General features: G+C 39.2%; 1 pseudogene; it reads right to left on the bottom strand.

Annotated features, from left to right (window-relative positions):
• Window positions 1-7,113: 7,113 nt before the first annotated feature.
• On the bottom strand, window positions 7,114-24,064 carry LOC122806447 (annotated as a pseudogene).
• Between the last annotated feature and the right edge of the window lie 733 nt (window positions 24,065-24,797).

Here is a 24,797-nt window from a genome sequence, read left to right on the forward strand (position 1 = left end):
TGTCCTCTGTGCAAATGGGCTGACACCTGTGCTCAGGCTGTGGTTGACTACAGTGCAGAATGGATTTGAGAGCCCATGCCTGTCTTCATGTAGAATGTAGCCAGGGAAGGTATCAGGCCTATGGAGACTTTTGTATGTTGCCTTTGAGAGGGCATTACGGACCTGCTTCCTGATGATGAGGGGAGGGGGGCAGGTGCTCGGCATGCACATGTGTACCAATGAGGGGGTGATGTTTACACTTCTTCTGTCTGCAGCCGGTTGCCTATATCTATGCCGTATGTGTCTGTGGTGTTATTAACCACCACTGCAGAGCAGATTCGTGTGTTGCCTCTGGGATTGCAGACACATATGTGGGAAGCCTAGTGAGTGGCCTTGGTGGGTGTGTCTAATTTGCATTCAAAGATAGCCTTACAGTAATTCACCTGTGACCTTATTTGCTTGTGCAGACCAAGGTGACATTGCTTCCAATATGGCACCTGTTCCTTCTTGGACCTGTCCAGCAATTATATCCACCTATTATGGTATTTGTGTATTGCTGCTGTCCACCACGGATGTTTACCCTACCTTGAGTGAGATGATGTTATCCTGTCAGGTATTACTGAGTCCATACAGCTATGTAGGTTCCCACATAGTATTGTGGCATGGGCCTGGACACTATTGCTAGTTCCAGCTGATGGGATGTTGGCTGTAAAGCTACTTCTACCTACTCTGAGGAGATTTATAGTCATTTGTGTAAAGTTAATTTTGCTCGACTGTGACAAGGATGGGGCAGGGGAGATACTGACCTGAAGAGTGATGGCTATGTGGTCAGATCTTACCAAGGAGGATGACACTGTAGGAGACTTACAGTGGTACTCATGTTGGTTATGACCAGGTATAGGTTATTTCCACCTGTCATAGGAGTGTTGACTGGCTGATCCACTGCATTGCCATTGACAAAGCCAAGGAATCTCTGTGCATACATGTTCAGGTGGTATAGGTCATGCACACTATGGTTGGGTAGTTGAAGTCACTCAGGATCAGGGTAGATGATTGAATCCTGACAGATTCCAGCAAGTCCCAATAGGTGTGGTGGGTGTCCATAGTCATGGTTGGAGACCTGTAGTTAGCTATGAAATGAGTAGGTGTTTGTCAACTGTTAACTGCACTCGGGTTGTCTTCCATGCTTCATGCTGTTTGGTTAGCCTGGAGGTGTGTATGTGTAGGTTATGTTCAATACTCCACCTCCTGTGGCTTTGCAGCTCTCTATTTGGGGTCTAAACGTATGATGGGATGAGTAACATGGCAAGGTTAGCGTGCTCTCCACATCTACAAAACAGGTGTCAGTGACTGCACAAATGTCGGCATCCTACATTGAGATGGGTTTCATGCTAAGACACCTAACTTCTGTTAGAGCAATACATCTGCACAAAGGCACACGTCACTGGTGGGAAAAGGCCAGAAAATAGTGCCACTTTATGAATCTAGCTGAAACACATGTAGTTACCAGCAAAGACTGTGTCACATTCACAGGTCTACTCTGCAGGATATGACTTCTGACAATCAAATGTATGCTATTATGTTATGACTTCAGTCTTTAATGGGTTGCCAGTGATATGTCAGACAATACACAACCGTACGAGGCATTAACTACAGATATGAGGCAGAAAAGTGGTCAGGCTGCAAAACTCTGGACAGTTGTCAGGTATGAGCTTGGTATAAAACATACAGTTCAACACATGCTTCTGCACCTATTGTGTACTATGCACATACCCTATATAAGTCTCTTACATTTGTAGGACAAGCATATGTATCACAGTAGCATTCACAGGTGACATATGAATATGTACAACATCCCAGGTAGCTGGCCTAGCACTGCCACACTCAGTATTGCACAACAGACACTCCAATAGTAGTCATGCATGAGCTGACCTTTGCTGGGGTGACTCAGGGGCCAGAGATGTAATCCATGTCAATGCAGACAAGGCAAGCAGGAATGGCCATAGCTGCCAGAAAGCAGCATGTGAGTCCAGCAGGTCTTGTTATGATCTAGTGTTTAATGTCCAATTTGACATTATTACGCCCCCTTCTGCATTCCATTACAAGCTTACATGATTGACATACCTGTTATAGTACTGGAGACTTGCTTCAGAATACTGCAAATGGCTAGGTTTGTGTAGTCACAGTTTGTCTTTGTTTAGATGGGTTCAGACCTGTGCTGCATAGGCAGCAGCTTGCCTTTTGTAGGTAATGCTCATGAGCAGGTGATGGCCTGTGCATCAATCAGTGTCTCTCACTTGCTACTTGCATCCAGAGCAGCTGTGTTGTCTTTCCATTAGCCAATGCCATAACAACACAGTGCTATAATTAAGCCCTTCATGTGGGCCTTGTCCCTTTTCCTTGCCTGTGTGGAGGACATTATGGAGGTGGGGAGCTACAGCTTTACAGACAGTAGGTGGAAATACCTCTCAGGACAAGTCATGTGGAGATGGCCCAACAATATTGGTGACAAAGCTACAGAACTGAGTACAGATTGCAAGTAAGTATTGCTGTTATACACATAGAGGATTGCTAGATTAACACGGTTTGTCTGGACATGCATTTTCTGCATGACTTGATGTCTGACAGTGATATGTCTCTGACATACCTCTCAATTGTCCAGATGTCCACAGACTGCATCTGCCCAGAGGTTTGCCTGTTGTGTTTTATCTGTTGCTCAGACAACCTCTGTTTTTGTGAAGTCAGTAAGATAATGTCAGGATTGTAGTTAGTAAATGTTGACATCCATTAGTGTTTCAGACATCATATCATTCAGGGATGTTATGTTACAACAATCCCTGTAACACCAGCAACTGTTTCAGTTTGTAACACCATTATGTGAGATATGTCCCTCTTTCCGGCCCTCTGTCCCCCAAGTATGTCATGCTTTGCCCAGATGTCTTGCAGTAAGAGGTTCAGACGTATGGTATATCTTTATTTAGTGAATGCACTCCTGGTATCATCCCAGTGGCTTAGCAGACTCCTGGAAGTGGTATGCGACAGTGGCCATAAATATGGTCCCACACCCTGGACATTCTGTGGAAATCTGTACAGTTGAGAGTTATGTATGTCTGGCCATTGCTAACAGACTGCCAAGATTGTGTAGAAGTTGTTTGTAAATGTTTGTCAGGCTGAGTAGGGAGAGTAGCAGATGTGAGTGTCATAGCTCCTTTTCTCAATGACTGTGCATGCTGCTACTGTTGCTTATGGTCTATCAGGTGTATATGTTTGTAGGGGTAGACTGGGAAATGTCCTGCAACACCTCAGGATTCCCAGAAGACTGTGAGTTGGGCCAGTATATGTTGGTGTTGTGTGTGACTGGCAATCAGGATATGTTTGTTCAAACAGTCGTTCTACTGTAGAGTTCATTTGGGGTACTGGTATGTTGCTGTGATTGTGGTGCAAATAGTTGTGGGTGGATATTTTCACACCAATATCTGCTTTTCCCTACAGTTCCGTCCCTGTAGTGCATGCTATATTTGGAAATACATGGGTAATTCCCCAGAGCTCATTTGGGGTAGTGTCATGTTTGTCTTACTGTGGTTCAGAGAGTGCTGGGCGAAATGGCTGGCAGCTCTCAGTGTTTTTTCTCTTCTGTTACATGACTGCAGTCATACCGCACCACTGTCCAGATGTCTAGACATTGTCCAGATGCATGGCTCCTATGTTTGGTCTGTTCCCCATAACAGTTCTGGGTTTCTGAGAAATCACTGGGATGATGGGAGCATTGGCATCAGTAAATAATGACATTCATTTGTGTTTCAGACCTGGAATCTATCAGGAATTATATGTAAAATCAAACCATGCTACTCTAGCAGACTTCTACATGTATAACAGCCATATTTCAAAGATGTCACTATTGTTTGCCCTTTATCCCCTCACTTTGTCAGGCTTTTTGCAGATGTCTTACACACACACACACACATACACGCATATGTGTATATATATATATATATATATATATATATATATATCTATATATATATATATATATATATATATATATATATATATATATATATATATATATATATATATATATATATATATATATATATATATATATATATATATATATATACATATATATACATATATATATATATATATATATATATATATATATATATATATATGTGTGTGTGTGTGTATATGTATATGAGTGCTACAGATATATATTTTTCCCTTATGTGAAATGACTGTAGTGCATGATATGTTTGTAAAAACATTACAAATTCCTACAGCTTAGATGGTGCAAAGTTATGTTGATGTAATTGTAGTGCATAGGGTCCTAGACTTGGAAGTGGTGACTTTTTTATTAATGTTAAATGACCAGAATGCATGACATGTTTGTAAAAGCATTACAAATGCCCACAGATCAGATGGTGTAGTGGTGCATTTCTGTGATTGTAGTGCACAGCATCCCCGGGTTCGCTACTTGGCAGGGCTGATTATTTTGTTGCTGGGTAGAACAAGGGCTGATGGAGACAGAGGGATTAAGGCATTTTTAAGCAATTGTAAGCAGGTTTGCATGGTTTTGCATGGAGCTAAGCAATGCTAACAGATGGTTAAGCCCTCTTAGCTTCACTTAGCACCGCTTACTCCTGCTTGCACCTGTGTTAATTTTAATTAAAGAAAATCAAAAAGGGTGAGGGGAAAGTGGTGAAATGGGAGCAAGCGGGGCATAAAACATTAGGAAAACCAGCTAGGGATGTGCAGGATGGGTGTAGGAAAGGACCATAGCTCTACATTTCTTCTGCAGCAACAGCTGTGAATAATGTGTAGAATTTGGAATTTACAGCCTCATACCCCACAGGGAGGGGTGTTGGTGACAGACATTTGTAGAATAATTTGTGTGTAGATTGATTAATTTCACTGTACATGGGGGCAAAATGTACAGCTATGTATGGGTCATTTTTTTTGTGGGACAGATGCCCTTTTTTAGGTGACAGTGGGATGCTGGGGAAGGGCTGTTGGTATGTTTGGGGAGGTAGGTTTGGCAGGATAGGTAGCATTTGCAGACAGACAAGACACACAAGACAGCAGACAGGGGTGGTATATGACACGCAAGGGGGTAAACACCTTGGACAGGGAGGGTAGTTGGGAATCAGAGGCCCATGAGCCCCCAAATGGATACAGTAGGACTGAAGTCCCCACCCATGGGCAGTCACCACTACACCTTCATGGCCCTAAAGGTGGCTGTGCTGGGGGATGGACAAGAGGGGTGGCCTTTGAGGTGCACCAGGCAGTCCTCCATATGGCGCAGCTGCCCACCCATCTCAGAGTGGATGATGCTGTGCACCATACCCTGGAACATTCTGTGGGTGGTGGGCTCCTCTCCACGCCCACACCCATGGGAGAGATGGGCCCCATCCCCTGAGGCAGTTCCATCTGAAGGTGGTACAGGACCAGCAGAGGAGGATGTTCCGGGTTGGATCCCAGGCATGCTGGGGCCTGTTGCCATGGCTGGATGGGGTGGGACAGGTGGATCTGCCAGGATCTGCCTTCCCAAACATGGTATGGTGTTGTTGTTTTTCCAGATATATAGGTTAGTCATGAACAGCTCATTGCAAAATTAGTTATAATAGCATACATGGGTGTTCCCATTAACCCAAACTAATAGATTTGTAACAGTTGCATAGCAAACAGAACATATGTATAAATGGAACAACAGTAAGCATTTTAACAACATGCAAGTTACATTGATGGCAACAGGCCACCAATAATGGTATTTGAACAAGGTATGCTAATATGCAATCAATGAAATATATGAACAGTAATAGAACACATATCCCAACAATAGGTTTTGAGAACAACATACCCATAGTATATGAATAATGATTATTGATGAGGATGACAGGTGGGGGGAGGGAATGAAAAGTCCATTAACAACTGTGTCGACTTCTATTTTTCACAACAGTACTGCTCAATACTCTACAGGTCTGCCCACACCTTACATCTACCTACGGCCCATAGCTTCTGTGGGATATACATACCTGTTAGACTGTCAACCTGTAATGGTATGAGGTAGATTGGGAGAACTGTGGTTACTTTACTGGAGGGGGCTTTTACATGTCAGGATTACGTACTTGACAAAGAAGGGGTTCCCTGCAATGATGTTGCATGAGTCTCCTACTAGCATAGTTCACCTGGATTCCTATCTGATTCCAAGGTGATTCACAGCAGTGACCACTAGCTGTGACAGCATGATACTTGGGAGACATGTATCAGGAAGAGGGCATGGTGTATGTACCTATCCTACTGTCATTTGCAGACATGGGGTTGGACAGCTGGACAGTTGTACTCGGTGTATTGTTATACCCTTCAAACAGCTACAACAAACATTTTATTACCTGTAAGACTTGTGGAGAAAATATCTGTTACCACTATTTGACTGTTTCTACAAATGTTCCAGATTTCTTGAGTGTATATATGCACATATTTCAGTACCACTTCCTGGATTTGAACCATGTTTGGGTGTGCTAAAAATGAACTACAAGGCTGTTTCTCATCACACTGAGCTACTGGGGAACTGCTGTTTCTTGTTTGACTGTTTTCTGCTTAATACTCTGTGGATTAGACAGTCTGACCTTGTAATCATGAGATTCATGCTGACAGATAGTTACTGTACTGTGTAGTAATCCTTTGAAATTATACGATCTGAAAAATGAAGGTTAACACAAGGCACTGCAGCAGGGGACACAATATAATGCATTTTGACATTAGTATTCAGGGTTTAGATCTTAGTGCTTAACATATGTCATATTTCATGTATATCTTGATTTACAGCTCCACAAGCTACTGTTTTGCATACTAGCTGATTCTCAGAACAACCTCAATTAATTCATGCTGTCAAAGCCGTATTTTCTGTGCAGAACATGTACACATTCTATTTCTACAACAATATACCAGAATAAACACAACAGTTGGTGTTTTTGTTTTTATTGTAGTTATATGACACGGTGCTCTACTACTGCACATGCTGCAGATGACTATTAGTCTGACAAACATTTCTTTAATTGTTTCACACAGAACACAGTATACAATTTACTCCTTCTTATTTATTTCAATATATACTGAAAGGTAGATCTGTATTCAACCAGTCTGTCGGCGCATCCTTGTCAGTCTGTTGGCATAGGCCTCAATATTCATAGCCCTCTCTTTTGCAGCTGTAGGGATGAGAAACAAACATTAAGATACCTGTCTATCATATACTCAGGCTAGAATTTGGTACAGCTATATCTGGGATAATTACAAACTGCTGGAGCATGCTGGTCCTGAGCATCTTGGATCCATTGGGTTAAAAGTTCCCCCTTCCAATGCTTTAGGTCAGCATAATGATGCCGTACCTGCTCTCCAGTTCAGGGGTTCCAGTGGCACTGATGAGGTCACATGCCAGACAGTCCCAGGTTTCCACTTTATACTGAGAACCCTGGTACTGGCCCTGCAGCAGTCTGCCATCATGGTGTTCTATGAGGAGTCCAGCCATGACCCTGGACTCCAGGATGCCCCAGCACTGTGCCTGAAAGTGTGCCCCTCTCCAACGCCAGACATGTTCCTGCAGTTATCAAACTAAACAGGTTATGACTGTATTCCCACCTGCATGGTTTAAATAAAGCCATATTTTCACCCTTTGCCATCATTGGACCATTTTGAAAATGCTAAGCTCAGCTAAGCAGTGTACAAATCCACTAACCTGGGCTGAACAGTGCTTAAAGGGGTAATTGCTGAGCATTGCTTAACAGTGCACGCATCCATTTAGCTGAGCTGACTGTTGCTTAATATTCACATTTAAGCAATGCTTACATTGACTAAGCATAGCTGAGCACTGCTAACCATTGCTCAATTTTCATTTAAAAAAATATCAGGATAATGACTTCATTAATCATTACTGACATATTAGTAAGTGCATATGATTCACTTTACATGACATCCCTCTATGTGCTTTCATTACATTACCATTGGGTGTGACTATGCTGTATGGGACACTTGTGTATACATGGGCGATTTCACATGTTATATATACTCACACTTACATTTAGACCAGCTACACTACCCTGGTTGACAAATATAAATTACTACATAATTTAAAATTAAAATAATAATTTTAACACTGCTTTCCCATATAAAAATAAAGTGCCTGGCTTGGTACTTGAACCATGAATGCCTGCATGCAAAGTCTGGACTCTAACAATGATGCTATTGCAGCATGAGGATTGTAGCTGTATGTTTTTATTTATCTCCTATGGGATGTTTCAGCAATGCTGAGCAGAGGGCCATAACATGCACACCCACTCAGCTATGCTTAAACATATCTTAGAATGGAAAAAATATAAATTCATAAACCCACTTTATTTACATGTATCTGTACTCCTTGTCAGTCACAGTAAGGGAAATTGTAAAGGGACACATGGGGACAGATTTTATTTATTGGTCTTACAAAGTTAGGAAGTGTGACTTTGGTTTTCTACCAAATCATTGGCAAATCACTTGGGGTTTAAGTCAGAACATAATGACAGACATTTGGATTTCAGACTTCATACACTTCAGGAAATCCATGCTACTGCAAATCTTTTATTCTATCAACATTTCAGGTTTGTCAGTGCAATATGTAAAAAGTGTCCCTATTTTTGTGCCTTTGTCCTTCCATTATTTATGGCTTTTTACAGCTTTCTTGTGCTAGGAGGTTAAGAGGTCTGTGAGGCAGGCATCTGGGCATTCTGCAGAAACCTGTACAGTTGATAGCTATGGCTGTACGGCACTTTCAAATGTCAGACATTTATGTTTCAGTCTTCATACTCTTCAGGAAGTCCGTGCTACTGCAAACCTTTTATTCTATCAGTTTTTTGGGTTTGTCAGTGCAATATTTTTAAGAATGTCCCTATTTATGTGCCTTTGTACCCCCATTATTTATGGCTTTGTACAGCTTTCTTGCTCTAGGAGGTTGAGAAGTATGTGAGTCAGGCATCTGGGCATTCTGCAGCAATATGTACAGTTGATGGCTATGGCTGTACGGCACTTTGACAATGCAGGGTGTGTGTGACAGAACCTGTCATACACCCCCTGCATTGTTTCTTGTTCCCCTATCTATTTCAGTGTCCATGGATACTAAAATACTCATTTTATTTCATTTCAGCATCTGCAGACACTGAAATGATTTTCAGAAGTGCTCTATGGCACTTTCTGAGTGCAGGGGGCATGCTAGATGTGCGTGCATTACTTAAACATGCCCCCTGCACTCAGTAGTGTTTGTGTCTACTTAGCCTTAGCAGTAGCATGCCTTCATGAATATGCAAGGCATGCTGCTGTTAAAGCTATGTGGAAATGGACACAGTTCACTCCATGTCAGAATAATGCTAATCCAACACAGAGTTTAATGAATCCCGGGGGATGACATGACCTACGGTAATTCTAAAACTCATAATTCTGTCTTTGGAATGGTGACTTTGGAATCATATCTGCGAAAATTCTGTTCATATTCAGAATTCTATTTTCAGAATTCTGAAGATGGAATGCTGAATTCAGACATAACTATAAATATAAATGTATGAAGGTTAAATTTTGAAAATGGAATTCTGAAGCTGGATTGAATTTTGAATACAGAATTCTGAAGATATAAGTCCACCAACAGTATTCCAAATATTAAGTTATGAAAATAGAATTATGAAGTTTACTTCAGAATTATGTTTTCTTAATTTTATCTTCCCACTTTTAATTTTACAATATAATTATTAATGCAGAATGTTTGATATAGAATGTTGAGAATAGCCAAAAATTTGAATATGGAATCCCAAATATAGATTAAATTCTAAAGATAATATTCTGAAGGTAGAATTTGGAAACTACAATTCTGAAGTTAGGAATTTTGTGTTCAGAATGCTGTCTTCAGAACTGTGTCTTAAAAATTCCTGCTGCAGAATATAATCTTCAGAATTTTCTCTCCAGAATTATTAAGATAGAATACTGAAGATAGAAGTCTGGAAATAGATTTCTCAAGATGAATTCTAAATAAAGAATACAAACATATAATTCTGATGACAGCATTCTAATCACAAAATTCTGAAGATAAACTAAAGATAGAACTACAAATGCAGAAATCTGAATGTAAAAGTAAACTTCCAAAAGAATATATACGGGAGAACTTAATATTGTCAGCTCTATAGCTGGACAAAATCTGTTAGGTAACAAAATGTGCTTGATTAAACAGATAGTAAACAGGTGTGTGATACTGTATAATATTTGTTTTAGAGGAATATACTCTTTCCCCAATAATGTTTGATCTCAGAGTTAGTATTTATAATTAGCAGGTTGTTTGGGCCTGCACAATGTTTTTACTTGCTTTTTTGGTTGAGGCTGTATGCATAGTGGTGTGTAGCGTTTACAATGCTGAAGTTTTAAATATATATATATATATATATATATATATATATATATATATATATATATATACACACACACACACACACACACACACACATATATATATACATATATAGACACACACATATACAAGTGTGTGTGCATATGTGTGTGTGTGTGTGTGTGTGTGTGTGTGTGTGTGTGTGTGTGTGTGTGCATGCACATAATCATCAAAAATAATAACATGCTGAGGTTGGAAAGGAAATCTGAAATACAGATGCATTTTGAAGATAGAAATCTAAAGACAGAATTTTCAAGCATTTTTGAAGTTTAAAATTATGTGCTCAGAATTTTGGAGACGAAAATTCTGTCTTCATTATTCTATTGTGCAACTCTATTTTTCAAATGTTCTCTTCAGAATTCCATTGTCACAGTTCTAGCTTTTGAATTCTATTTTAAGAATTATGATGGTAAAACTCTGAATGTAAAATTCTGAATGTGGAATCCTGTAGTTAGGTAGATTTCAGAAGGCAAGATTCCGAAGACAGAATTTTGATGATAGGAAATGGAATACATAATTCCAAAGACTGTAGTCTAAAGGGAGACTTCTGAAGATGGATATAATTTATTCATGTATTTGCTTTGCTTTACTGGGAAAGTTGACTGGATTACATTTCCAATTTTCTGTTAAGGGCTTGGAAGAAGGGTTCCTAAGAAATAGTAGCTGTGCAATATAGCAAAAGTCAATCAAACTCTAAAAGAGGCTGTTATTCTAAGTATATTTCTGGGGAAACTCCTTTTGAGCGAATACCAAAACACCAACATGAATTGAGCGAACTGCGAGAATACCGAACGCACTAAACTAAACTGCAAAATTTTAAATCTCGAACTGTCATAGTCGGCCAACCCCACAACCCGCTACATACTACCTACCCAAATAAAATAAATAAACCACATACATACACTAACCAAACCCTACTTCTAACCCTAACATAAAGCACCAAAACCCTACTTCTAACCCTACAGTAAATCCCACATACACAACTATCTATGCACTATCCTTAACCCCTCCCTAACCCTAAGGTCCGTAACTACCGCACACTTCCCCTACGAAAATATACACAAACAAAATAAATAATTCACATACAAACATTTAACACAACCCTACTTCTAACCCTACACTAAATCTTATATACATTAACTATCTATGCACTTACCTTATCCCTAACCCTAAGGTCCGTAACTATTGCACACTTACCTTATGGAGCTATACCACAGACGGGCCAACCATGGTAATTAGACATTTCCAGATTTGTGGTTTTGGACATTCGCTATAATGCCGGTTCGCGCAATACGTGTCGACATTTACGGATTTGCTTAAATGGACTTTCGCTCTCGTAATAGGGAACCATATTTCTGAAATAAGACAAAAAGGATGGAAGTCTGAAGGCAACATTCTAATCCTCAAAATGTTGTTTACAGAATAATATCTGGAAACCTCTATTTGTCAAATCACATCTCCTGAATGCCATCTCCACAATTCTAGCTATCTTTTGAATTCTCTAGTGTTCTTCATATGGATCACTGCTGCAGTAGCTTAAGCTATATGGATATATCTTGCTATATGGGCTATAATAACAGCAGGACTGCTTCCAAAGTTTCAGAGCACCTTCCACACACCCAAAGTGTTAACTCGAGCTGAGCTGACTAAAAGTTTGGTTTGGGAAAGAAGCCTTTCAGAAATTTCACACCAACAGAGAAAGGGAGACTAAAGCCCAGAGAAGGACAGTGCTAGAAAAAATATAATAATTATTATAAATGTCCATACCCTGGCATAAAATAATACAAAGACAAGAGGAATGGAGGGAGGAAGGGATAGACCAGCTACTATATCAGTGATCATTCAAACATCTGCTGTTATGGTAAGTTTACTTATACAGCTGTACTATGTTCTTCATATGGATTGGTGCTGCAATAGCCTAAGCTGTACGACTAGATTACCATAGTTTATATTGACTGGGAATTTAGGAAGATGGTCTTGGGGGCCCTGGAGAAAGGTTCTGGTAAAGTCTGCCTTAGACCTGATAATGAATCTAGTTTATAATGTTTTGCGAAAGTTTGCACAGAGAACCAAGTTGCTATGTTGTTGTTGTTGTTGTCTTTCGGCTTTTCCCGGTTAGGGGTCACCACAGCGGAACTCCGGTCTGCTAATGATTGGCAGTAGATTTTCACGAACGCTGAGGTGCCAGCTCAACATTCAATCTTCAACGAAGGCACGCCCATTTACGCATGTCTTTCGAATGCCCACCCAACCGCGGGGAGGACATGCAGACTCCACACATAAGGCACTCCCCGCACTCCAGCCGAGAATAGAATGGGAGATCCTCTTGCTGTGAGGCAACAATGCTACCACTGCACCATTGTAGTGTTAGTACTTCAAATATTCATCTCTTTCTGTTATTCTCTCCTGTGCTGAACCTGAAAATGGTCCAATGGAATTAGTGTTCTACCTCAGGCAACAAATACATACATATAAATAAATAAATAAATAAATATATATATATATATAGATAGATATGTATATATATATATATATATATATGTGTGTGTGTGTGTGTGTGTGTGTGTGTGTGTGTATATATATATATATATATATATATATGTGTGTGTGTGTGTGTGTGTGTGTGTGTGTGTATATATATATATATATATATATATATATATATATATATATATATATATATATACCAGTAATCATGTAATATGGTGCACAATGTGCCTTGTTACTGTTACTAACAACTTTGAGAAAAAGAATGAAAAATAATAAAAAAGCAGTTCTTCACAATAATGACATATCGTAAATTGTGCTAAGAATCGCCTACCCAGTGTTATAAAGACAGGGTACCTACCTGCAATGCATGTAATGTAGACAGCTTACAATTGTCCATCAGGAGAAGAGAGAGAGAGCAGCTTACCTCTCTTATGAAGTAAGTTTTTGTTCCTACGTTTTGCACACTGGTTGCACTAGTAAAGTTTTGGGAACGTGTAGCTAGGTAAAATTAAATAGACTGGAGGTAGCACTTTGATTTTGCAAGCTCTAGGTCTTGCATGCAAGTATGAACTAGGCCTCTATTTGGGGTTCTTACTTGCTAGGGATCAGGAGTGAGTGGCATGGTTTAAGCTCATTAATGAAATGGAGTTAGAAACTACCAAACCATTGTGTTCTCACTTAGAATAGGAAAGAACAGGCTGTAAGACTGCTACTGGACTTCATCATTATCAATATTAATCTATGGTACTAAATGATAATATCTTTATTATCAGCTCTTACACAAGTTGCAATATTAATTGAAGGATTTAGGCAGTATTTTGAATCAAGGTCTACTGCATAAGGCCTGTCTTTCCGTCTTTCCCTTGTTCCTCATGGACACAGTCACTTAAATATTGTGCTCATCTCTGTGTTATCTGCACTTAAAATAAAAGGGCTAAAAAGTTCATTGGAATGTATTGGCTAGGCTTTTCAAGATTGTCACAAATCGAGCCTAGTACGTAGTTATGACCCCATAAACCCTAGTAACAGTAGTTAGAAAGACCCAATTTTATTTTTCTTGCAGAACTATTAACCACATGTTTGCTGGACAGGAGTAAGTGTAATGATTCATGTTTGAACCAGACTCTGCTGAGGTGCATCATCTCTGGGATGTTTTACAAAATTCCTGAGGCTCCAAGACCAATCTAAGTGCTTTTTCATTTATTTTCACTTATTTTATTGCACTTGCACTTGCCTGTCATTTTATCTGTGCCTCATAGCTAATTTATCATATTTGCATTGTTTTAATGCAATTTACTGACTAACTGCATTTCATTACTGCTTAACTGTATTTCATTGCTATTTACTGCAATTCATTGCTGCTTAACTGCATTTTACTGCATTTCATTACTGTATTCTGTAAGTTCTGTTTTTTGTCTGTAAGTGGTTAATCTGTGCTTTTCTGTGAGTTTTACTGTGCTCTTAACCCTTACTTGAGTAGCATAGTCTGGATACAGGTTAGCTGCATCCAGAGCTGTTTGTTTTTGCCTTCTGTGTTTCTGGAAGCCATCTTGTGTTTGCCTTCTGTTTTTCTGGCAGCTATCTTATGTTGGTAGGAGCCTATCTTCTCTGCTAGTGAGAGTAGCAGGGCTGCCTGGACCTTGTCTGGCACAAGCAGGTTGGTAAAGAAAGCAGGGGCTAGCAGGATTAGCTAGATTAGCTAGAATTCTGTGTTACTAGAATCTTCTGTTTTTTTGTGGTATTTAATCCCCACATTTGAGCTGGTTTGAGCTTGTTTGCACATTGTGCACTGTAGCTGCACTGTTTTTAACCCATTGGAAGGTATTCCAGCTACAAATTTTCTCTTAGTAGCACTTTTGTGATCACCTAGTAGTACTCATCTTAGACCTTCCATCTTTTACCCCATTAGCTCTCTCTGGCCTCTCTCCCTCAGATTCTGACAAGTATAGGTGGTAAATTTCCTACGGTTTCTCCTGCCAGTCTGGTTGATATGGACATCCTGAGACAGTGTAGCAACTGCCTCATGTACATGGACAACCCTCTACTATTACCACCTAGGAACACAATCTGTGAGAGATGCAATTACATTAAGAACCTAGAGTCTATGTGCTCTCCCTCACAAGTCAATATTTCTGGCACTGAGAAGGTTGCCAACAGAAACATCACACCTCAAACACCACCTACACCTACCTATGCCCACATATGCAGAGGTCCTCAACAAAAACATATCCAAACAAAAGAGACCTCCGAGGGAAAAACACTCTCAACCTCCACAGCCCACCACACCACACTCCACACATAGTCCACACACCAGTGTCTCACAGTCACTAAGGCCTAACCATAAACCCAACATATTAAACATAGGATACTCCATTGTGAGACACACAGATGTGCCACTCACCAGACTGAATAAGGAGAAAGTCATGGTTAGTTGTTTGTCAGGTGCCATAATCTGCCATATCACACATGCACTCACGTCTCTCAACAACAGGTACTGTTATGACTCTGTCATAGTCCATGTTGGCCTAAATGACTTGAGATGTACCTCACTGGACTATATGAAGACAGACATGATCGAGTTCACTGAATATGTGTCACAGGTAGGTATGTCCCTAGCCTTAAGCAGCATTCTACCCTCACCCAGAATGATGCCTCAATGCAAACAGAAAATGAGTGACTTTAACAATTGGCTTAGTTTCTGGTTTTCTTCTGTGACACACCTACACTGGCCCAGTAATCAAGGAGCCTGAATCCTCACCACTGGCACCAGTGAGGGACGTACACATTGGGAGGATAACAGGTACACACATAGTAAAGTAAAATTTCCCTTAAGAACACACACAGATCATAGTTAGTTTGGGGGTGGTTTCTCCCTCTCTCTCCAGATCCCCAGTAAGATTCCCCACTGGCACAACTGTAGGGGTAAATTCTCAGCTGAATGGTCAAGACAAAACCTCCAGCACCCTCTCTGTCCAACCAGTGCTTTGTGTCCCTGCCCAAGTAGCTGATACACACACACACACACACACACACACACACACACACACACACACACACACACACACACACACACACACACACACACACACTTTGAGATTTGATTTATATACAAACACACAGACACTCCTGGGGAAGGGTGGCACAGGTTCACTATATATGCCCCCTTCTGAAAGGCTATATGGTAGTACCAGCTGCCACCAACCACTACTTATCAGCTACTATCAGGCCCTTACAAAGGGTGACCAATTCTGTGTAATGTTACTATTATCCAATTGGTAAGTGTGACCAAGACTAAGGCTATTTAGGAGTGGCCTATACAGTGTCACCAAATGCATATGGAAGTACTCTAAGAGCTTAAATATCTCTAAAAAACAGCCACAATTAAAAGGTTTAAATATATTTAATAATAAAAAATAAAGGCACAAACACTATTCAATAACTCAGCACAGTGACAACAGAGTTCAGAATCACAGGAAATATTTTAAAACAACATTGCAGGACAGTCTCACATAAATACAGAAAACATCTAAACTAATCCTGCTATATTCCTATCTATCTATCTCTAAGAGAGATACTGTGATCTACGTCTTACTTACAGAGCAAAGCAACTGCAGATGAGAAGTGCTGAAGACGGATGTTTCAGGTCCAATGACAATATACAGAATGTGCAGACTCTCTGAGATACTTCTTAAATTAATATCAAACATTACTACTGGGTTATCTCAGGTTATGTCATTCTTTGTCACCTCTGACTTCAGTTCCCAGGCTAACAGAAACTTAAAAATTTAGCACCTCTGAGTCAAAAATACTTATCTCTCAGAAGTTTGCCTATAACTGGAAGTCATAAAAATGTTAAACACTTTTACGTTTGAAACCTGTAATTATTTCTGTTTCCAGACAATAGAAATAACTCCTAGCTGTAGACATTTTGTCTTCTAGCAGAGATAAACACCATCATAAAACGAGTTGATTTTCTTGAGGGTTTGTAAATTAACTCTTTATGTTCTAGCCTTTACCATCAAAACATACATTTGCATAGACATTTAATTTATACACATTTCTGCTCTTTTCCAGCAGGGCACACTGTGGTTACATTCTTGAAGCTTAGTACAGAACATGGAGTTCAACACACACTTCTGCACCAGTAGCTTAATATACCCATAACATATAGTTTTCTTACATTTGTAACACAAGCATACACGTCGTATTACTATTCACAAATAACATAGAATTATTCACAAAATTCCAGCTAGCTGGGCTGGCAGCCTTCACACATTCCAAGGGGATCCAGTACCTGACAGTCTGGGAAGACATGATTGACATACCACAATACTTTGCCAGAGATGGCCTGCATGTGTCTCCCTTGGGCTTCAGGCTTCTGGCAAAAGTTCTTGCCTCTCCCATACTGCCTTTTTTAAGCAATGCCATGAGGTCAAAACTATCAACATGAAAATTTCATCAAAACACAAATTAAAGGTCATGCTGCTAAATGCTAGGAGTCTAAACATGAAACTGCACTCATTGCAAGGATTCTTAACTCTGGAAGATGCTGACATTTGTGCAGTCACAGAAACCTAGTTCAAAGCTGCAGAGAGCACCCTGGCCATACCAGGTTACTCATCTTATCATAGATTCTGACTTCAAACTGTGGGCAGCAAAGGAGTTTCAACATATATTAAAGACATACACACCTCTAGGCTGGTCAAACAGTGTGATGCACAGGAGACACTCCAGGTGCAGTTAACCTTTGATAAGAACCCCATACAAATCATAGCTAACTACAGGCCCCAAACTTTTATTTATTTATTTATTTATTTTACATTTGTTGACCGGGCTAGTCTAACTGGATATATGTCCATTTTCAGTAGAGGCCCAAGGAGAAAAGCTCCGAGAAAAAAAAAATTATTATACATAGAGTCTACAAAAAAACAGTGGCAAAAAACACAATACAATTACATAAGTATGAAACTGATTAGTAATATGTTTTAGCAACATTTTTAAAGTTACAAATAGTAAAAAACATATTGGTTTTATCAAGTTGTATAAAAAATAAACAAAAAACATTTAATGTACATGAGTTTATGCAGTACAGTTGTTGTTGTCTTTCGGCTTTTCACAGTTAGGGGTTGCCACAGCAGAACTCTGGTCCACAAATGATTGGCAGTAGATTTTCACGAACGCCGAGGTGCCAGCTCAACGTTCAACCTTCAGCGAAGGCACGCCCATTTACGCATGTCTTTCGAATGCCCACCAAACCACGGGGAGGACATGCAGACTCCACACAGAAGGCACTCCCCGTACTCCAGCCGAGAATCGAACGGGAGAACCTCTTGCTGTGACGCAACAACGCTACAGCTGCACCACTCATCTACTACTACCAGACCCAGATCTTCAATTATTCCCACTTCTATCAATGAGTTCACTAAGCTGTGTCCCTTTTCAATTGTTGCGATATACAATGATTTTTTTTCCTTCTCTTGATTGGTGGAAACCTCCCTTTACTACCAGCATATTCTTCAACCATGAAATTAAGCTCTAATCCAGATCCAGACAGTCCCCGAACCTTTTCCTGGACTATTGCTACATAGGGTAAAATCATCAGTACATCTTGCTGTCTGAGAAGCAGTTCCTGCAGGATCAGTATCTCTGCTACTAGGGTCTTCCCACCACTAGTAGGCAAGGAATAGATTAGATTCCATCTCTGTTGCACTGATGGCAATGTTAAGCAAGTGTGCTGCAATCATATAATTCTTTGATTCCACGTTGCTGGGTGAACAAGTCTTTTACTTTAGTTGGCAAACCATAAAATGGGCCATGATCAAGATTTTCAACTGTTGAATCAATGGCTTTCATTGTAATGTTTATCTCCTCTGCTACTGCAGCCTCCTTAAGGTGTTTACTCCTAGAAATTTGGGGTACCTGTACCTTTGCATTTCCAGCTAGTGTACTTTTGATGTGATCTTGCAGACTCTTCCTTTTATTAGCAGTTTTACCAGTTACATTTGAGTCAGCACTAGTTTGCTCAGTGACAGTATACGATTTGAGATAGTTGTTGTCACAGTTGCCAATATTACTAGAAAAAGCAACTGGTAGTGGAACACTATTCTCTTCAGGCAGTAAGAGCTGAGAGCAAGGTAATTCATCCACTTCTCCCGCCCCTGCAATATCTTCATCTATAACATTTTGGGTAACTGCTTGCATATGTTGACTTTCAATATGGTTAAACGTACAATGCTTACTCATAATGTCCTTATCTGCAGGATGGCTGATGATCACATTTCTCTTTTTCACAGTACAAGAGGTGACATAATTCTCAAAATCAGTTACGTTTCTGCCAGCATTATCTAGCTGTGCTAGAAAGGAAGTCTCTTCAGCAAAGCTGTCATACTCCCCAAAAAGGTCCTCGTCACTGTCACTGCTCTGGTCATAATATTGTTTTCCAGCCTCTGTAGTACAGCCAGTTTCTTCTTCACACTCCTGATTTTCCTCAGAGAATACTCTGCTAGCACTGGTCATTTTAGGTTTGGGGGTCTGATTGCTTTTTACATCTCGATGCCGTTTACAAGTGGAAACTCTTCTTACCATTAATGTACGGCTCTCCAGTTCATCCATTGTAAAGAATTCTTTCACTGCAGTTGACAGCTGTCAATGTCCATTACTTATTGCTGTTAAATGGTTGGTTTAACTAAGCGCAAGTTAATTATTCAATTGATTTTGGGCTTGGTTTTAGCACTTGTACATATAAAATGCAATGTGTTTTATTCCTGTTTTGTCTGAAGAAGTGCAAGCAACGTTTTGCATGAAAGCGCTAACCAAGTTTAGTAAAGTATTTTGAATCCTTTGGCTGGCGTGATTTGTAGCCTCCGTTTTTTTCTTTTTCTTGGTTTGTAAAGTTTTATTTGTTTATGGCTGAAAGTAACGGCGGCTTGCAATCGCAGTCACAGGATTTGTTTGGTTCAAGTCCAACTGCTAACAGGATTAATCATGATGATGATGCAGTTGGATACCTAACGGCTTTAATTCAACAACTGACTCAGCGTGTTGAAATATTAGCAACTAAGGTCGAGTCCCAAAGTGTTGCTAACATTCCGGTGGTGCGACCTAGAACAGGAACAGCTATTTCAACGCTTCCACCTTTGGGGCTCGCATCAGCCAACAATTTACCAACTACCTTTGCTAATGCAGTAAGTTCCAACGTTTCTCCCTCAAGCAGCTTGCCTCCTGGACAAGGAAGAGGGCAAGTAACTCAAATCGCTAACGGATGTCAACATGAGAACAGTGATGCTTTTAATACTCTACCAACATTGGAAGAGTTTTGCAAAGTTCCCGACATCAATTTCCACCCAGTCGGGAACGCTGCTATGGGAAACCAGCAGAGCATACAAGAAAATGATAATAATGACAATAATTGTAATATTGTTACAAATCTCAAACTATTAGATGGGCACTTATTGAAATTCAAAAAGCTGCAGGTTGAAGTAATTTATCTACGTGAATGTATAAACCTGAAAATTGTCCCTAAGGGTCTCCAGCAGTGGAAATACCCATCGGGTACGATAAAGCAAACTGAATTCCACTCACGCCTAATTCGGCATTTTGATCAACAAGGGTTCCTGCTTCTGGAGCTGTTAATAGAAGAGTATTCCACTCAAATGGCAGTGTTGAAAGACAAGTTAGCCGTCATGGACAACTTGATAAAAACTGACTTGTGTTTTTCACGGTATGAATACGATTACATTAGGATTTTCTCAAGTATCAATGATTTAATTAGGAAAATTGGGGAGACCAAAAAGAGAAAAATACATAGGGACGTAACAGCCTATGAAAAAGGGACTGCTTATCCGGATCCACCGGTTAATAAAAGTACGCATGTCAGTTCCCCCACCACACGTACATACACTAATCTTCCGCGTACAGATCAACAGGACGTAGGTGAAGGTGATTTGGATACCTTTCTTGAAACGGATAATAGTCATTTTTCTGATACTGACACACCTCCTCAAGCTTTGAGATGTAGTGATCGAATTAGTGACAAAAAGAAAGCTGGCAACCAACATAACCAGCCTAATGTAAAATTAAATCAACAACAGGGTTTTCAACACAATCAACATGGCCCTCGGAAGAAAACGGCTTGGAACCGCAAGGGTCACAACAAGGCTGGGACCAACAAGTGGAAAGGTCGATAAATGTGACAGACAGCGAGAATTCAGGTTCCGTAAATATTTTATTAAGTAAGAGCAATGACTTTAAAATATACAATTTTATGGACTTTGATATCTGCTCTGATTTAATTGAATTTTTAGCTAAAGGCTTTTCTTTTGTCATACCGCCTAAATTTGATATCGCAAGAACATTATGTGATTTAAAAATGTTTGTACGGAAATTAAACTTAAAAATAATTTTTGATGACCAAGACGGTTTTCAACATAAGAATGAAAAAGTTTCAAGTGTTTTCAACCCTCCCTTGGATAACAATTTGTTGATTTATGAAAAAATTTCCGAAATTCATTTAAGGGGTTTATACAAGGAAATTTGTAAAAATAAGTTATTGTCATCTAAAGAAATTGACCTAATAACACATATCAGGGTACATGAAATATGAGTAATGAAGCCTGATAAAGGCGGTGGAGCTGTTCTTATGTATGAAAATGATTATTTTGAGAAAATGCTTTGTTTACTTTCTAGTGAAGAATACAAAAAAGTATCATTGAATGAATTCAACCAAGCCTATAAAAGAATAAGGGATTATTTAAGTGAATTATTTATAGATGGTTACATTACATCAGATTTATACCATTATTTTTCTATGCCAGCACCCATTACACTGGTGTTGTTTGGCATTCCGAAATTGCATAAAAGCATTCAAGACCCCCCATTTAGGCCTATAATAGATGGACGTAACTCCATCACTTACCCTTGTGCTAAATGGGTTGACAATAAATTGAAGGAGTATCTTAAGACTGAAGGCCAGATATGCAAAGATTCTTGGCATGTTTTGAAGAGCCTTAATGAAATTCCCTTTAAAACTGACCTAATATTTGTGACAGCAGACGTTAAGAACCTATATACTGTTATTCCCCATGCAACTGGGTTAGAATGGGCATGCAAATTTTTGTTACAAAAAAAGTGTCCAGCGAAGGATGTCGATTTAATTATCGCCATTTTGGAAATTATTTTGGCAAATAATTACTTCATGTTTAGAAAAGACATATATCTACAGTTAACGGGAGTAGCGATGGGTTCCCCAGTTGGCGGTAGTTTCGCGAACACAGTAATGGCATTTTGGGAACAGGCATTCCTTTTTCCCCATGACTTATTTAAGAAAACCATAGTGTGGTATACACGCTATCAGGATGACATCCTAATGATAGCTGATTGCGCACGTGATGAAATCATAGAGTTGATTAGTGAAATGAATTCCTTTGTTTCTTTCTTGGAATTTACCTATGAAATTGGGGATACATCTATTAATTTTCTGGACATTAACATCGGTAAAGACTTAATAAGAAACATTTTTTCTACCCAGATATACAGAAAACCAACATATAGTAACTCCTTCCTACATTTTACAAGTTGCCACCCCTATTATCAAAAGAAGGGTGTGGTTAAAGGTCACTTTGTTCGTGCCTCTCGAATGTGTTCCACTGACGAAGCATTCGAGGGGGAATGTTGGAAACTTTGGAAAATGTTTAATAACAGAGGGTATCCTGATAAATTATTAAACACAGTTTTCGTCGAGGTTAACAATAAGAGGAAGGCTGGCGTTTTTGGGTCTATATATAGGGGTACACCTATAGTTTACGATTATGTAATCCAGGACACCACATCGGACAATATTGATCCTGAAAGTACAAATTGGAATAATAACAAAAATGACACTAATTATAATATTAGTTTCTTAACACAATTTAACTCTTATGCCACACAAGTTAGAGGTGTTTTACAAAGTAATTGGGAATTTATCATGCAGGATAGGAAGTTACATTCACTATTAGGCCCTAAATTAAATGTAGTATATAAAAGGGCCCCTTCTACAAAAAACCTTGTTGAGTTTTCTCTTAAACCCTATAAAGTAAACAAGGGTATGTTTAAGTGTGGGAGATGCAAATATTGCAAATTTATACAAACAGGTTCCAATTTCATAATCAGAGGTATTAAATATTACATTAATGGTAAATTTAATTGTGAGAGCCAGGGGGTGGTGTATCTCGCAAAGTGTAAGGAATGTCCAGTTTACTATTTTGGTAAAACAGAAAGACTATTAAAAAATAGAATTTATGAGCATTTATATGCTATATCCAGGCAAAACTCATCTAATGCTTTGGCTAAGCATATTATTGACAACAATTCCCATAGTTTTCTGTTTAACATTGTAGAAAAAGTGGATAAGAACCTTAGAGGGGGGCCATGGTATTTAAAGTTGCAAGAACGTGAACTTCTTTGGCAGCTAAAAACCAATGCCTATTCTTATCCGGGTATTAATGATATGTGTTCCATCAAATGTTTGCTCAATATTAAAGCTCTAGAGAGATAGTTGGATTTTATATTCATATAGTTTTTTATGTATGCACATTTAAACTTGGAAAAATTTAATTGATTAAGTTTTCCATGTTGTTATTTTTAATATTGTGTATTTACGTGTATATAAAAATGTAATGCTTGCTGGTTTTCAGTATATATATATATATATACAACAAAAATATGTCATATTTATATGCTGGGTAGTTGGTTTAGTTAAAATGGTTCATGACATATATATATATATGTATATGTTTTATGTTTGTGGCTTTAAGCTATTTATTGCTGTTAAATGGTTGGTTTAACTAAGTGCAAGTTAATTATTCAATTGATTTTGGGCTTGGTTTTAGCACTTGTAAATATAAAATGCAATGTGTTTTATTCCTGTTTTGTCTGAAGAAGTGCAAGCAAAGTTTTGCATGAAAGCGCTAACCAAGTTTAGTAAAGTATTTTGAATCCTTTGGCTGGCGTGATTTGTAGCCTCCGTTTTTTTCTCTTTTTTTTCTTTTTCTTGGTTTGTAAAGTTTTATTTGTTAATGTCCATTACTTATTTACTGCTGAAAAGTAAGCGCATCACTGCTGTACATACTGTCTGTGACTATATTTATTGCAGCTGAAACTTGACTCACGATGCCGACTCCACCTATCTGTACCTCTTTGAATTTATCAAGGTTCAACCCTTTACCCTGATCCTGGGTGACTTTAACTATCCAACCATAGATGGGAAGAAATGCCCAGAGATTCCTTGATTTCAAATGCCTTGGACCTGCTGGTCAACATCCCCACAAGATGTGATAATATCTTGGACTTGGTATTAACCAACATGAGTAACCACTGCTGCAGCATCCCTACAGTGTCATCTTCCCTGTTAAGATCCGACCACAAAGCATTTACTTTAGAAGTCACCATACCCCCCCAGCTAATATCAAGCAAAAAAACTTCTACAAAGTTGATTTCAACCTCCTGATGGAGGGTATAAATAGCTTCACAGCCCCCTCCCTCTCTGTATGAACTGGCACAAATGTCCAAACCTACACCAAAGTACTATACAAGCATTTATATAGCTGCATGGAATCAGGAATACCTGACAGGAAATAAAAAACCTCCTCCTCAAGGAAGAGTATATCTGTCTGGTGGACATCTGTAATAAATACACTCTATAATAAAAGGAAAAAAAATGCTGTCCAGGGCCAAGAAAGAGCAGCTGCCTAATTGGAAGCAATCTCTCCTTAGCTCGAACAAGCAAGTAAAAGCAGTAGTGAAATCCTCCAAAGCAAACATTGAATCCAAACTGGCCACATCTACTAAAGACAATCATAAGGCCTTCTTCACATATGTCTGCAGTCTCAAA

The sequence above is a fragment of the Protopterus annectens genome, chromosome 1.part0, assembly GCF_019279795.1.
Source record: "Protopterus annectens isolate FY-2018-M chromosome 1.part0, PAN1.0, whole genome shotgun sequence".
Lineage (NCBI taxonomy): Eukaryota > Metazoa > Chordata > Ceratodontiformes > Protopteridae > Protopterus > Protopterus annectens.